This window comes from Micromys minutus, assembly GCF_963924665.1.
Source record: "Micromys minutus genome assembly, chromosome: 13".
Lineage (NCBI taxonomy): Eukaryota > Metazoa > Chordata > Mammalia > Rodentia > Muridae > Micromys > Micromys minutus.
Genome location: NC_137982.1, coordinates 11,700,647 through 11,713,468, shown reverse-complemented (window position 1 = coordinate 11,713,468; position 12,822 = coordinate 11,700,647). Strand labels below are relative to the sequence as shown.

At 45.2% G+C, this 12,822-nt stretch overlaps 1 protein-coding gene across 1 annotated transcript in view; it reads left to right on the top strand.

The window, feature by feature from the left end:
* TTLL11 (tubulin tyrosine ligase like 11) overlaps positions 1-12,822 on the top strand; it is a 220,079-nt gene that overhangs the window by 35,049 nt on the left and 172,208 nt on the right. The window lies entirely within an intron of this gene.

Genomic DNA, 12,822 nt, shown 5'->3' with positions numbered 1-12,822 from the left:
TATGACATCAGGTTTATGAATCTCCCCATTCTACAGATGAGAAAACCGAGGCTTTGAGAAATTATGGAGTCTGCTCAAGAAGTATGATTTAAATCTGGAGCTAATACTGAGGCCTAGAGTCTGTTCAAATGCCTTAATGTTGTTTGGAGGCCTAATATAAAAATCTAGAACTAGAAATAAGATTAAGATTTACCAAACTCAAAAATAGCTTGCTCATTTTTCAAGAGAGGCACTGGGACTAGAAGTTCATGGGTAGATACCTTGCCCTGTGTGTGTGAGACCCTGGGTTTGGTCTCCAGCACTGCAATAGATAGATAGATAGATAGGTAGATAGATAGATAGATCGATCGATCGATCGATCGATCGATAGATAGATAGATAGATAGATAGATACAGACAGACAGACAGACAGACAGATGGTGAACATGTGAATCTGTGTACTCATTGCCTCCGGTGTATTTATTATGTGTAAACTTTGCTTCAATAAAGTTAATTTTAAAAATAGTATCAGCACTTCCATTTTCACTCATGACTTTGCTCCCCCTTCCCTCCAGGTCCCTACAACTCTCTGTGTTAAGGATCAAACAGTTAAGTCTAAATCCAGCTGTACTTAAGACCTAGTGAGACAAGCAGGGCCACCATCCGTTCACACAGCCCTTGTGTGAGTCCTTTCGGACAGTCCTCAGGCCTCTCACTGCAGATAGGAAAGTAAATAAAAGCTGTCAATAATGCCTTAAGATGCAGCCAGGTTGTGTGTTTGGCATTTGTAGGGCTGACAGGCGTTCCATGACGTGAAATCACCACACCGCACAGACCCATCCTGCAGTTGATAGTCATTTGCCTTTATTTCCAGCTGGGGACAAAGCAAAGCTGCCCTGACTGTTAGCCTGTAGGTTACTTGTAGATGCACGGGATCCTGGGGATCTTAGGATCATGTTACCTTTGGGACTCTCGTTCTCACCAGCAGAAGTAGCAATTCCTCATCTCCCAGCAGCTTCCACAGCCGTAGCTGTTACATACTTGACACTGTAAGGCCTTTTGGTTTTTGCTGCTCTGGGGGGTATAACTGTGTTTCCTTTTAATGCCTTGTTTGGTTTCTTCCTAAGAAGGGGTCTTGCTGTGTGAGTGCTAGAAATGCAAGCGTGGCTACTATGCTCAGATTTAGTTATATTTCCTTTTCATGTTCTTTTTGATATTTAAAGCCTTGTTTCTTTTCCCTTTCTCCCCATCCTTCTCCTGGTCCTCCTCCTGAGACAGAGCATCACTACGTAGCCCTGGCTGTCCTGGACTCTACATGTAGATCAGGCTGGCACTGAGCTCACAGAAGTCCACCTGTCTCTGCTCCCCAAGTGTTGGGATTAAAGGCATATTCCATCGCGCCTGTAATATATCCAAATATCAGAACCTCACTATTATGTGAATAACTGTGGTGGGAGGATGTACCGTGTGTTACCCCACACCTTGTGCTCCCAGTGTATCCCTCCTCAGTAAGACAATTAAAAGAGCCAAATCAAACATTGAAAGCAGAGAAAAAACATTGAGAGAAATGTATTCGGTTTGGTCCCACTGGAAGAGGGGCAGAGAGATCGAACAACGCCCTCAAAGGTGCTGAAGTGTGAGATCAAATTTTAAGTAGAGGGTCAAGGTTGCACACAGGCAAGTAGCCCTGTCCAAGTATGGTCCCACCCACCACTGACCTGTCGCTGTCTGGGCTTCCTCCGTGCCATTTTGCATGCTTGTCTACAAGTTGTTATGTGCAATCTCTTTCTGAGAGACAAGTTCTCCTTCTGTCTGGTTCTTTTCCTTTCCCAGAAGGAGATTCCCAGGGTTCATTGTGCTGGTCAGAAGGTGTGGCCTGAGCATTTCTTCAAAAATATCTTTATTTCTGCTAGGTCTGTGACAAGCAGAATGCTTTCTCTCTTCCCACAATGCTTTGAGGCAGGGTCTCTATGGTATGATTTCCTCCCAGCTTAAGACAATACCTTAAGACAATACGTTTTTCTGTCTGTTTTGCTTTGAAGATATCTCAGGTAGTTTTATATTTGATAAGTCTAGTATCACTTAGTATTCTCTGCTATTCTTTGAGACTTTTGCATGTGAGTTATTTATGAATGTATTGTTTGGTTTTCCAATTATTCTATATTTTCAAAGTACTTTCTGTTGTTGATTTCAATTTTATTTTGTGTTGGGAATCATATAGTTTATCACCTCAAGCTCTTTAATTTGTATATGCTATGCGTGGTGATTGGAATACACTTGGCCCAGGGAGTGGCTCTATTAGGAGGTGTGTGAGCATGGCCTTGTTGGAGGAAGTGAGTCACAGTGGGTGTGGGTTTTAAAACCCTCATTCTAGCTGCCTGGGAGTCAGTCTTCTCCTAGCAGCCTTCAGATCAAGTTATAGAACTCTCAGCTCCTCCTGCACCATACCTGCCTGGATGCTGCCATGTTCCTACCTTGATGATAATGGACTGAACCTCTGAACCTGTAAGCCAGCCCCAATTAAATGCTGTCCTTATAAGAGTTGCCTTGGTCATGTGTCTGTTTATGGCAGTAAAACCCTAACTCAGACAGCATGGTTAATTTATTAATTACACATTAATTTGTTTGTGTTATGTTGGGGTGGGGTGCTCACATGTCATGGTGTGTGTGGAGGTCAGAGGGAACATGTTGATATTTTCTTCCTACCTTGTTCACAAAATTGAACTCAGGATGTCAGACTTGGCAGCAGGCACCTTCTCCTGCTAAACCATGGTGCTGGTCCCTCAGTCTTTTAAAAGTTGTTGATTTTTAAACAGATTTTTAGATTTATTTATTTTATATTTGACAGTACAGTGTCTTAAAACTCACCAGAAGAGGGCATCGGCTCCCATTACAGATGGTTGTGAGCCACCATGTGGTTGCTGGGACTTGAACTCAGGGCCACTGGAAGAGCAGTTAATGTTCTCAACCTCTGAACCATCTCTCTAGTTCCTGAAATTTTCTATTCATATGCTATTTGGTTGTCTTGATAAACATTTTTGTATACACTTGAAATGGTCTTATTCTGGTGTGGCCGATATAGCATGCTCTAAATGTCAGGTTGAGTTAGTTTTTCTAATAATCTGCCCTTCTTAACTGATATATTTTATTCCCTTAATTACTAAAATTTTCAACTATGGTTAGAATCACATTTCTTCTTTAAATTCTGTCAGTGCTCTGTGTAAACATTTTGAAATTTTCTTAGTTTAGTGGTTAGACTCCGTTCTAAGAAGATTTTCATGTCCTGATTCTACCAGACAGGTACCTTCCAGCTTTTATTGTCTTAGCGTTTCCATGATACACTTTTCTATTCTTTAATTTCAAACTATCCACATTTCAAAATGCTTTTGTTGAAAGTATCTAGACAGATTATCATCTTTTATCCTGCTTGACAGTAAGTATCTTTTAATTATTGTTTGTAATCCACTATACTTAATGTGTAATGTTGTCTTGAATTTGGGTCTGAAGTCTTGCTAATTATCTTGTATTTTGTCTTGTTTACATTATTTGATTTTTAAAAACATATTACTTTGTCTCTTCTTTAGTCTTATTAAGTACATATATTTAAAAATGGTTTCAGTTTTTAATTCTAATCCTGTAGTGTAGTCTTTTCAAAACATTTTTAACTTATATTTTCCATTAATTATTACTATATTCCTAAAAGTCAAGTAACTTTAAGTAGCACAGACCTGTTCCTACCCTCAACCTATATGCTTTTTGCAATATCTTTAATCATGAATGCTACATTTTAAATTGTTATAATAATTACTATTATTCAATAATTAGGTTTTGTTTTGTTTGTCTAATGAAGTCCAAGTTGGTCTCAAATGTGCAACCCTGCCCCCCAACTTCTAAGATGACAGATATGTGCCCCCAGGCCAGCTGAAAAGTTGCTTATTTTAAGGAAACTGAAAACGGAATATATTTGGCTTTGATAATTACCACATATCTTTAACATCCAGCACTCTGACGACGGTGGCAAATTCTCTTATCTCATCTGAAAGTGTATTTTGCCTTTAGTTTCTAAAGTATTTGAAATGATTTTAGGCTCATAAGACGTTATAAAGTTAGGACAGTTTGTTCCGTTTCCTGTGTCCTTGACGGTGTGCCCTGTACGCAGCCGCTGACCTGGGGGACACTGGCATACTGTTGACGACTAAGCAATGTCCTCTTCTGCTCCGGGGTCTCTTTGCAAGCCCTGAGCTGGTTGAGCCATCATTTTCTGCCACCCTCCTTGAGCAGCCATAGTCCTTCAGTCTCTGTCTTTTCTGCCCTTGACTTTCTGAGCACCACTGCCAGTTTTGTTTGTTTTGTTTCAAAAGGCTCTTCAATTTGATTGTATCTGATTTCTCTCACAATCCAATTTACATGTTTTTTATAAAATATAATACAAAAAAAGATGATGTGACCCACTGTCATATTCCCCGTGGTGCCAGTTAAATTAGTTATTACAATGTCTGCCCTATTTCTCTACCGGCAAGTAGGTGTTTTCATCTTTGCAGTCTCTAAGTGTCTTGTGGGGGGTAGATATTTTTAGATAGCACAGAAGCCTGCTTGCATTAGAATCCCCTCCCAGTTGAGACTGTTGGTGGTTCCTAGATCCCCTCCCCCATACCGCACGGGGACTGTGGATGAGATTGTAGGTCAGTCTTTCTATCACTTGAGAATAGCTGGCGCCTTCCGCCTCCTTTCACCAAGGTCGTCTTTAATTTTTACTCGTGCCCTATGGGTGACCTCCCGCACAACATTGAACACAAGAGACGCACGCAGGCTTCCCTCCTGTGTGTTTGCTTTGGGGATTTTTTGTTTATATTATTTTTGGTGTAAAATCTGTTACCATCTTTACCGCTTGTCTCCACTGGGGAATGCCACCTTCCTGTCTGCCTCACATTCGTTCGCTGTATGGCTGACTCTGATTAAATGTGCTCTGGGCATAATTTTCCCTCATGTTTCTGATTCATTAAGTTATATGTGGATTTATATTTTCCCTAAAATGTAGAAAATATCTAAACTGTTATTTCTTCAGATTTATTTTTCTGTCTCTTTTCTCATTTGGCACTTCAGTTCCACATATATTAAATCACTTAAAGCCATCCTCCAGTTCACAGATGTTCTATTTACTTAAAAATATTCTGAAATGGTGGCTGTGATGTCTTCGCAGGTAACGGTGCTTGCCACCAAACCTGTCAAGTCTGAATTCGGTTTCTGCGACCAACATGGTGGGAAAAACCCAAACCAACTCCTGAGAGTTGTCCTCTGATCTCCATATGTACCTCACCCCCCTCTCACACACACACACACACACACACACACACACACAGAGGGAGGGGGAGGGGAGGAGAGAGAGAGAGAGAGAGAGAGGGAGGGAGAGAGAGGGAGGGAGGGAGGGAGGGAGGGAGGGAGGGAGGGAGGAAGAGGGAGAGAGAGAGAGAGACAAACACACACAGGGTGGACAGGGTGGGGCATAAGAAATCTAATGTGAGTCATGGAGATTGTTGTATCCTTACACAAATCTTAAACGGTGCTGTAGGACACAAAGTAAGTGACTTGGAAACCGATTACAGGTTTATTTCTATAGCAATACCCAGTATGAGTCTAATTGTACCGTTTCTACTAAGGCAAGACACTTGGTCCACCTGATGCTCCCTGAATCCTGATGTTCCTCATTCTGGCTAGTGGTACTGTGCGGGTACCAGGCATCGCCACTTCTAACACGTTTGGATGCTGCTTTCTTTGATCTTAGTTTCTCCACACGGGTGCACTGATCTGTACTTGGCTCAACATCAAGGGAGTTCTCTGGTAGAGGAGATTCTGACCAGACTTTAGACTGTTGTGTTTACCATCAGTAAAATATTAGTCAAAGGCTGCATTAGCTACTCTTCTGTTGTGATAATAAAAATGTACTATGATCAAAAGCCCCTTGGAGGAGAAAAGGGTTTATTTTGGTTTGTCGTTCCATGGCGACAGAATCCATCGTGGTGAGGAAGGCGTGACAATGGTCATGGAAGCACGGCAGCAGGGGCAGGGTGCTGGATGATCCCTTTCCCCAACTGGCACCACCAGCTGGGGACCAAGCGCCCGGAAACGAGAGCCTCTGGGTGACATCATTCGGAGCATCACAAAGCCTAAGTAGCACATACTAAAGCACAGATTTCCGACACCGTGTGGCTGGCATGGAAATGATGGGCTGTTTGGCGTTGGTCGGGTTTAGAAGGAGAGCATTAGACAGTATGGTGAACCGGAAGCACACTCCACTCAAGACCATGGACAAGTGGAGGCCTCTCGGATGCTTCCAGTAAAAGATGGGGTGAGGATGATCAGGTTTTAGAACGGGAGGGACAAGAGATGAGAAGTAAAATGAGAAGGAGGAGGACCATGCTGGCGTGGAGCTGGGATGGTGGCAGACGCTACCGCGTGATCTGGTACCTGGGAGGTAAAGGCAGGAGGGCTGAAGGTTTAAGGCTAGCCTGGGCCACCATAAAACTCAGAACTTTAAACTGTCATGGAAACAGGGGTCTTGAGGAGAGAAGGGTTACATGTGAGAAAGATTTACTAGGTGGTACCAGGAGAGGACTAGACACTTGTGGAGACTGGTGAGGTGCCTCAGAAAAGAGCTTGAGTTAAGGGAGAAAATGGAAAATGGCCTCCCTGGGGCTGAGGAGGTGCCTCTGGCTTTCCTGTTGTCTGCATTTATTCTGGGAGACACTTTTCTCCACAGTAAGTCAGAGGTCAGATTAAGAAATGGCCCAGTAGCTTCCTGTTGTAGCATTTTAAGCCCCGTAACAGCAATGCCCATTGGCTGAAGCTGAGATGCTGAGGACTGGACAGATTCTGGTATGATTTGCCGTCTCCTGCCTTTGGGCCCGACACTTGTGCCATACTCTCTGGGGTCTCTGTCCTCGTCCCTCAGACCCCTTACTTCATCAGCATGCGCTGGTGTTCCATCAGTAGGACGAGTGCATAAGGCAATCAACCAACCTGCACAGGGAAACGGTTATTTGGCTCATAGTTTAGGGAATTCAAGTCCCAGTTAGTGGCTGTGCCCAGTTGCCTTGGGCTTTTTATGCGGTAGCACATTGTGGCAGGAACATGGGAAGGACCTGCCCACCTCATGACAATGGGAACCAGAACAAGGAGAGACTGGCATTCTACAAGCTCCCTTGACGGTAGACAACAGATAACACAGTATCTGCCCAGGAGGACTTCCCCTTTCCACCCTGTAACGGCACCACAGGCTGTCAATCAGTCCTGTAAGCCTGGGTCTTTAAGGTCCAACAGTAATATCTAAATGGGAAAACGCTCCTAATCAGAGTGCATATGGGCATCCAGTGGAAGTTTAACGATGGGCATTCCTTATTAGCTACAAACCTGAGTTTTAAGTTGGCATTATTATTTCTATTGACTTCTCTGGTTTGCCAGAAAATAATGTCTTCACTTTAAGGATTCGGCTAATATATGATTGTGTGAAATAAAAAGTGAATAGAGGAGACTGGAGAGATGGCTCAGACGTTAAGAGCACTGACTGCTCTTCCAAAGGTCCCGAGTTCAATTCCCAGCACCCACATGGTGGCTCCCAACCATCTGTAGTGGATCTGGTGCCCTCTTCTGGCATGCAGACATACATGTAGCTAAATGCTATACACATCCTTTATTTTTATTTTTATTTTTAAAGTGGGAAAAGAAGCCTGCAGGTGGCACCTGCTTTTAATCCCAGAACCTGGGAAGCTGGGGCAGGACATCGCTGTGAGTTGAGTCTCAGGACAGCCTGAGTCTACACAGTGAGACCTTGTTTGTTAGTTTGTTTTAAAGTCCCACTTATTAGCTGAAATGAGGTGTGTGTGGGGGGCTACAGAAGAGTACCACCAACTAGAAAGCAACAGTTTAGTGTGTATCCTTTCGGCTTTTTCCTGTGTACAAGCAAATACACGTGACAGATGCAGAGTTCTCTTGAAGACATTGGGTTATACCGAACACTGCTCTTCATCAGCTTGCTTTTACCTGCACTTTAGACACCTCTTCAGGTCCAGCGCGCTTCACTGTACGAGGAGTTCATGACTGGTGTTAGGTGGTTCTCATGCTGTGTGGTGCTCAACAAGTATAAGCAGTATATAAGTATATAGCAGTATAAGGGACACCCTCATTATAGGGTGCTGACATGTTTTTCAGATAGGTCATCTGCGTGCTGAACCGTAGCATGCACTTTCTGGACACGCAAGCCAAAAACACAAAGCATCATCAGACACAGGAAGGTGCCTCTTCAGCGCTGCCCCCCAGTCTCCCCCCACTCGTGTGTGTGTGTGTGTGTGTGTGTGTGTGTGTGTGTGATAGAGGAGGTGTGAGTCACTGTAAAACAATAAAGAAATCTGGAGCTTTGTGATTTCTCTCACGGATTACTAGCGAGCGCGTTTCACCCAGTTCCCCTGCGGTCCATGCATAGTCTTTACCCACATCCCACCAGCAGGTGGCGCTGTGTGGCCGCAAATTAACTTCTCAGTGGGGATTTTATAGAGGCTGCAGGAAGATGCTGGCTTGCTTTCCAATTTTAGCAGATGGCCAATCAAAAAATTTCATTGGAGATTTTTTTTTCTCTTTTTTTAAAATTTTTTTTGCATATGGTCTTCCATCTGGGTATTTGAGAAAAGTACAGTTTTGTTATCAAAACAGCATCTATTACGGTGAAAGAGTTTGTATTTCTCAGCAAAGTTTTTTTTTTTTAACTTTGTTACTTTTAGTGAATAAAGCCAAAGCCTGCTCAATAATGTCTTGCAGCTTCTCAGAGGGATGTGTGGAGCTTGAGTGCTTCCATTTCCCTGCAGCTGGTCCTAAGTTAGCTCACATGACTCAGCGCCTCGGAGTGGAGACAAGCATACCGTTTGAAAAGACAAAACAGAGGACAGTGTTCTCTACTGGGTTTTAAACAGGACCAGTAAAGGCAGGGAAAAGCCACTTCCTCTCTGGCCTACAACCTTCTGCTGACTTACTTGCGATGGTTGGCTTTAACTGTCAACTTGACACACGACTCATCCAAGAAGAAAGTTTCAGAAAAGAATCGTTTACCTCAGGTTGACCCGTGGACATGCTAGTGGGAGGCCATCTTGGTTGCCTTCCCTGATGTGGGAAGACCCAGCCCACTGTGGGAGGAACCATTCCCTGGGCTTAGGGACCCTGAACTATACAAGAGAGGAGAAAGCCAACTGAGCACTAGTAAGCAAGTGAGCGGATTCATTTATGTCTCTGCTTCTGACTTTGGACTGCTGTGACCAGGAGCTCCTGCCACTGAGACCTCCCTGCAGTGGTGGAGTACAACCTGGAACTGTAACCCCAAACACCCTCCTGCCTCCATGTTGCTTTTGTCAGGGTGTTTTACCTTAGCAATGAGTGACGCCAGAGTATTTCCTTCATGGAGACAGTTTTCTGATCTGGTCTGCTTGGAGTCACCAGTTGTTTGTACATTTAAACGTGCCTTAGAGAGTCCTGCTTACCACTGTAGCCTCAGCCCTCACAGTTCCAACCCCTCCTCCTCCTTTGGGGCCGTGTGTGTGTGCACACGCACACACGCATGCATGCGCGTGTCTGTGAACACTCGTGTGTAGGTCAGAGGGCAACCTCAGTGTCATTTCTCAGGCACATCTACCTTTGTGGGGTGATGTTTCTCACCTTCCAACCACACCAGGATGGCCAGAAAGCTCCAGAGACCCAACTGTCTCTGCCTCCCTAGTGCTGAGATTACATCTCATGTGAGCCCTCTGTGCCCATTTTATTTTTTAATTAATTCTCTGGGTTGAATTCAAGTCTTCTTGCTTACAAGTCAAGCACTTTACTATGAGCGACGTCTGCAGAACCATACTTGAGATTTTTAAGTACCAGCTCCTTGTGATTCTTTGTGGCATGTTTTTGCCTAGAGCTCTGGACTTCATCCTTTGTGACTCCCTCAGTCACCAGTGCTGTCCTATTTCATGGGACCGATGTTAATTCTTCTGTTTTCCTTCATGTTGTTTTGAAACAGGGTCTCATGAAGCGGGCCGGCCTTGAATTTGTTAGGTAGCTGAAGATGGCTTTGAACTTTTGGCCCTCCCACTCCCAATGGCCAGGTGCTGGGGTGACAGGCATGTGCCTCTCTACACCTGGCTCAACTTTGCTAATTCTTTAAACTCCAGCCAAGCCTTTCCTTTCTCTTCCACACCTGCTCCGCTGCCCATGTCTAGGGCACTGACCTATTTTCTTTATGACTCCCAGGAATGTAGAACACACTTAGGCCAGAGGAGACTTAATGCCATCCAGTGAGAGGCCCAAGTCGTCACTCACTGGCCAACCTGCCCAGGAGTTGTCTCAGCCTCCACCTGGTCACGTGTCTCTTTCTCATCAACAAGCAAGAGAGGGGGTAGACATAAACAATGGGATGTCATCTGCTTGTGGCACACAGCAGTCTTAGAGGCTGAGGTCCAGGGTGGTGGTGTCCAGTGTCTGGAGACAGAGGCAAAATGGGAACCAGATGTCAGAAGAGTCAGATGATCCAAACACATGGCTTCATCTCTCCATTTGCTTCAAGTTTTCTCTTCTTAGTTCCGAAAATAGCTTGCCACCCTCCTCCCCTGGCTCATGCTGTCCCTTGTTCACCAGCCGGTGCATTTCCTAGGATGATGATATCATTCCAGCTCAAGTAGCTGCTCTTCTCTGGGAGCGAGGAGGTCTGCCCGTGTCCCACGTATTAGCCTGAGCGACAGCTGGCACCCAAGTCATGCCGCCTGCACTGCCTACTGTGGGCTTTTCACACACAGGCCTGGTTTTAATCATCATTTGGCGTTGGCTGCTTCCATCACTGTAGAAGGAGAGATGAGAGGTTGGAGTGGTAGGCTTGTGCTTTTATAGATGTCAGCCGGCATAGGTAGCTTCCACCGTACACATGTGCCCAGACCTTGTGGTACACAGACATTTCCTGAGATCTACCTAATATTAAAGCTACAAAACAAATTGAAAATGTTCTTGCCCTTGGGTTTCTAGGCTAGAAGGATGATCATCCATCATCTATCCATCTACCCATCCATCTACCTATCCATTCATTTATCCATCCACATACCTACTCATCCAACCACTTACCCACCCACCCAACCCCCATCTACCTACCCACCCCCATCCATCCATCCATCACTGGAGAAGTTGAGGTCCTGATCTCACTGTCTTTCTATGAATCCATGTTATTATTTATTCTACGTAGGAGGAAGCTGGGGTCCTGAATGTTGAGTAACTTCCCAGAGTGTCTTGGCTTCTGTTGACATACATGTAGCCAGAACTTGGACACACACTGGACTCAGGCATGTTTTCCCTCAGTCTTAACACACATTTCCTGGGTGATTTTTAAATACCCAGCATCCAAGGGGTGAATCGCTGCTTTCAGTGGAGGGCACTGAGTGTGCTGGTTAGTTCTACATGACCAACTGAGAAAGTGACTCTAAGATTGGCCTGTTAGCAAATCTGTAGGGTACTGTTTGATTGTTGATGTGGTGTCTCCCCTGGGCAGGCGATCCTGAGGGGCATAATAAAGCAGCCTGTACAAGCCAGGAGGGGAAAGTTCATAAGTGGCGCTCCCCCATGGCCTCTGCATCAGCTCTTGCCTCCAGGTTTCTGGCATGACTTTCCAGGATGATAGAATGCAAGCTATAAGATGAAACAAACCCTTTTCTCCCCAAGCTGCTGGTCCTGGTGCTTTATCCCAGCAATAGAAACCCTAGCTAAGACACAGATGTCTGCAATGAGATGAGCACAGGCCCTGTGCAAACCAGGGTAATACAGGGCTGAAGTACGGGAGACAGGCAAGTCAGGGAGAGCGCTGATGCCGTCACCCACGTGAAAGGAAACAGTGAGCCAGGTCCAAGAGAGCAGGATGCAAGTCCTTTGTCTTCACTGACCTGGGATACTGGACAAGTCACCGCACCTCGTTCCACTGTTCCTAAAGGCTTCAGAAGACCAGAATATCACAAGGTGTCTGCACTCTGATCTGTCACTGTGGGTTTGGGTTTTCATAAAACTTGCAGCTGGAACTAAAGGGCTATGCAGATTCCCGTGGGAAGGTTTCAGTCGAGGCACGCTGGACCTTGGGCAATACATCGTGCTAATGGTGGAGTCAGCATAGCCAGGAGCTTGCAGAGCCCTGGCCGATGGTGAGGGTTGCAAGAGAGCTGTAGATGGAGGTGTTTTGGGGCAGTTGGCAGCACACCTCATGTGATCTTTCCTCTTGATCCTGCCCCATCCTCTCCAGGACCAGCAATTGCCCGAGAAAAGCAAATACTGGCTAAGCCAGCACTTCCTCCCTGAAGCTCCTCCAGAGGCCGGCCGTTCAGAAGAACTGCCACTTCCAAAGCTTCACCCTCTTCACACCTGGGCCCCTCTCCCAGAGTTACCCCCAGACCCCCTCCCCAGGTCCGAATCATTTTTGTTTTGTGTGATCTCATCAAGCTATAAAGGCCTTTTGTGGTCACACATCCCATGTCATCTCTGTGTCTGCTGCCATCTTGGCCCTTGTTTAACTACTCTGTCCTCTGGGTCTCAGTTCTGTACCCTTTCTCAATAATAAGACACCCCCAAATTTCCAAACATATTTTCAGAATTCCCCATTAAGAGACAGCGAGTGTGGGATTGGACGTTGCTGTAGACTTAGTCTGGGAGCCTTTCCTGGCTCTCTTCTAACCCTGTACTCGGTGTGAATCACACCAAATGTCTCACAGTCTTCTGACTCTACAGTCCCTGCTAAACTGGGGTCTCTAAGAAGCTGTGTCCCCAGTAAGGGACATAGAGAACAGGCTCAGA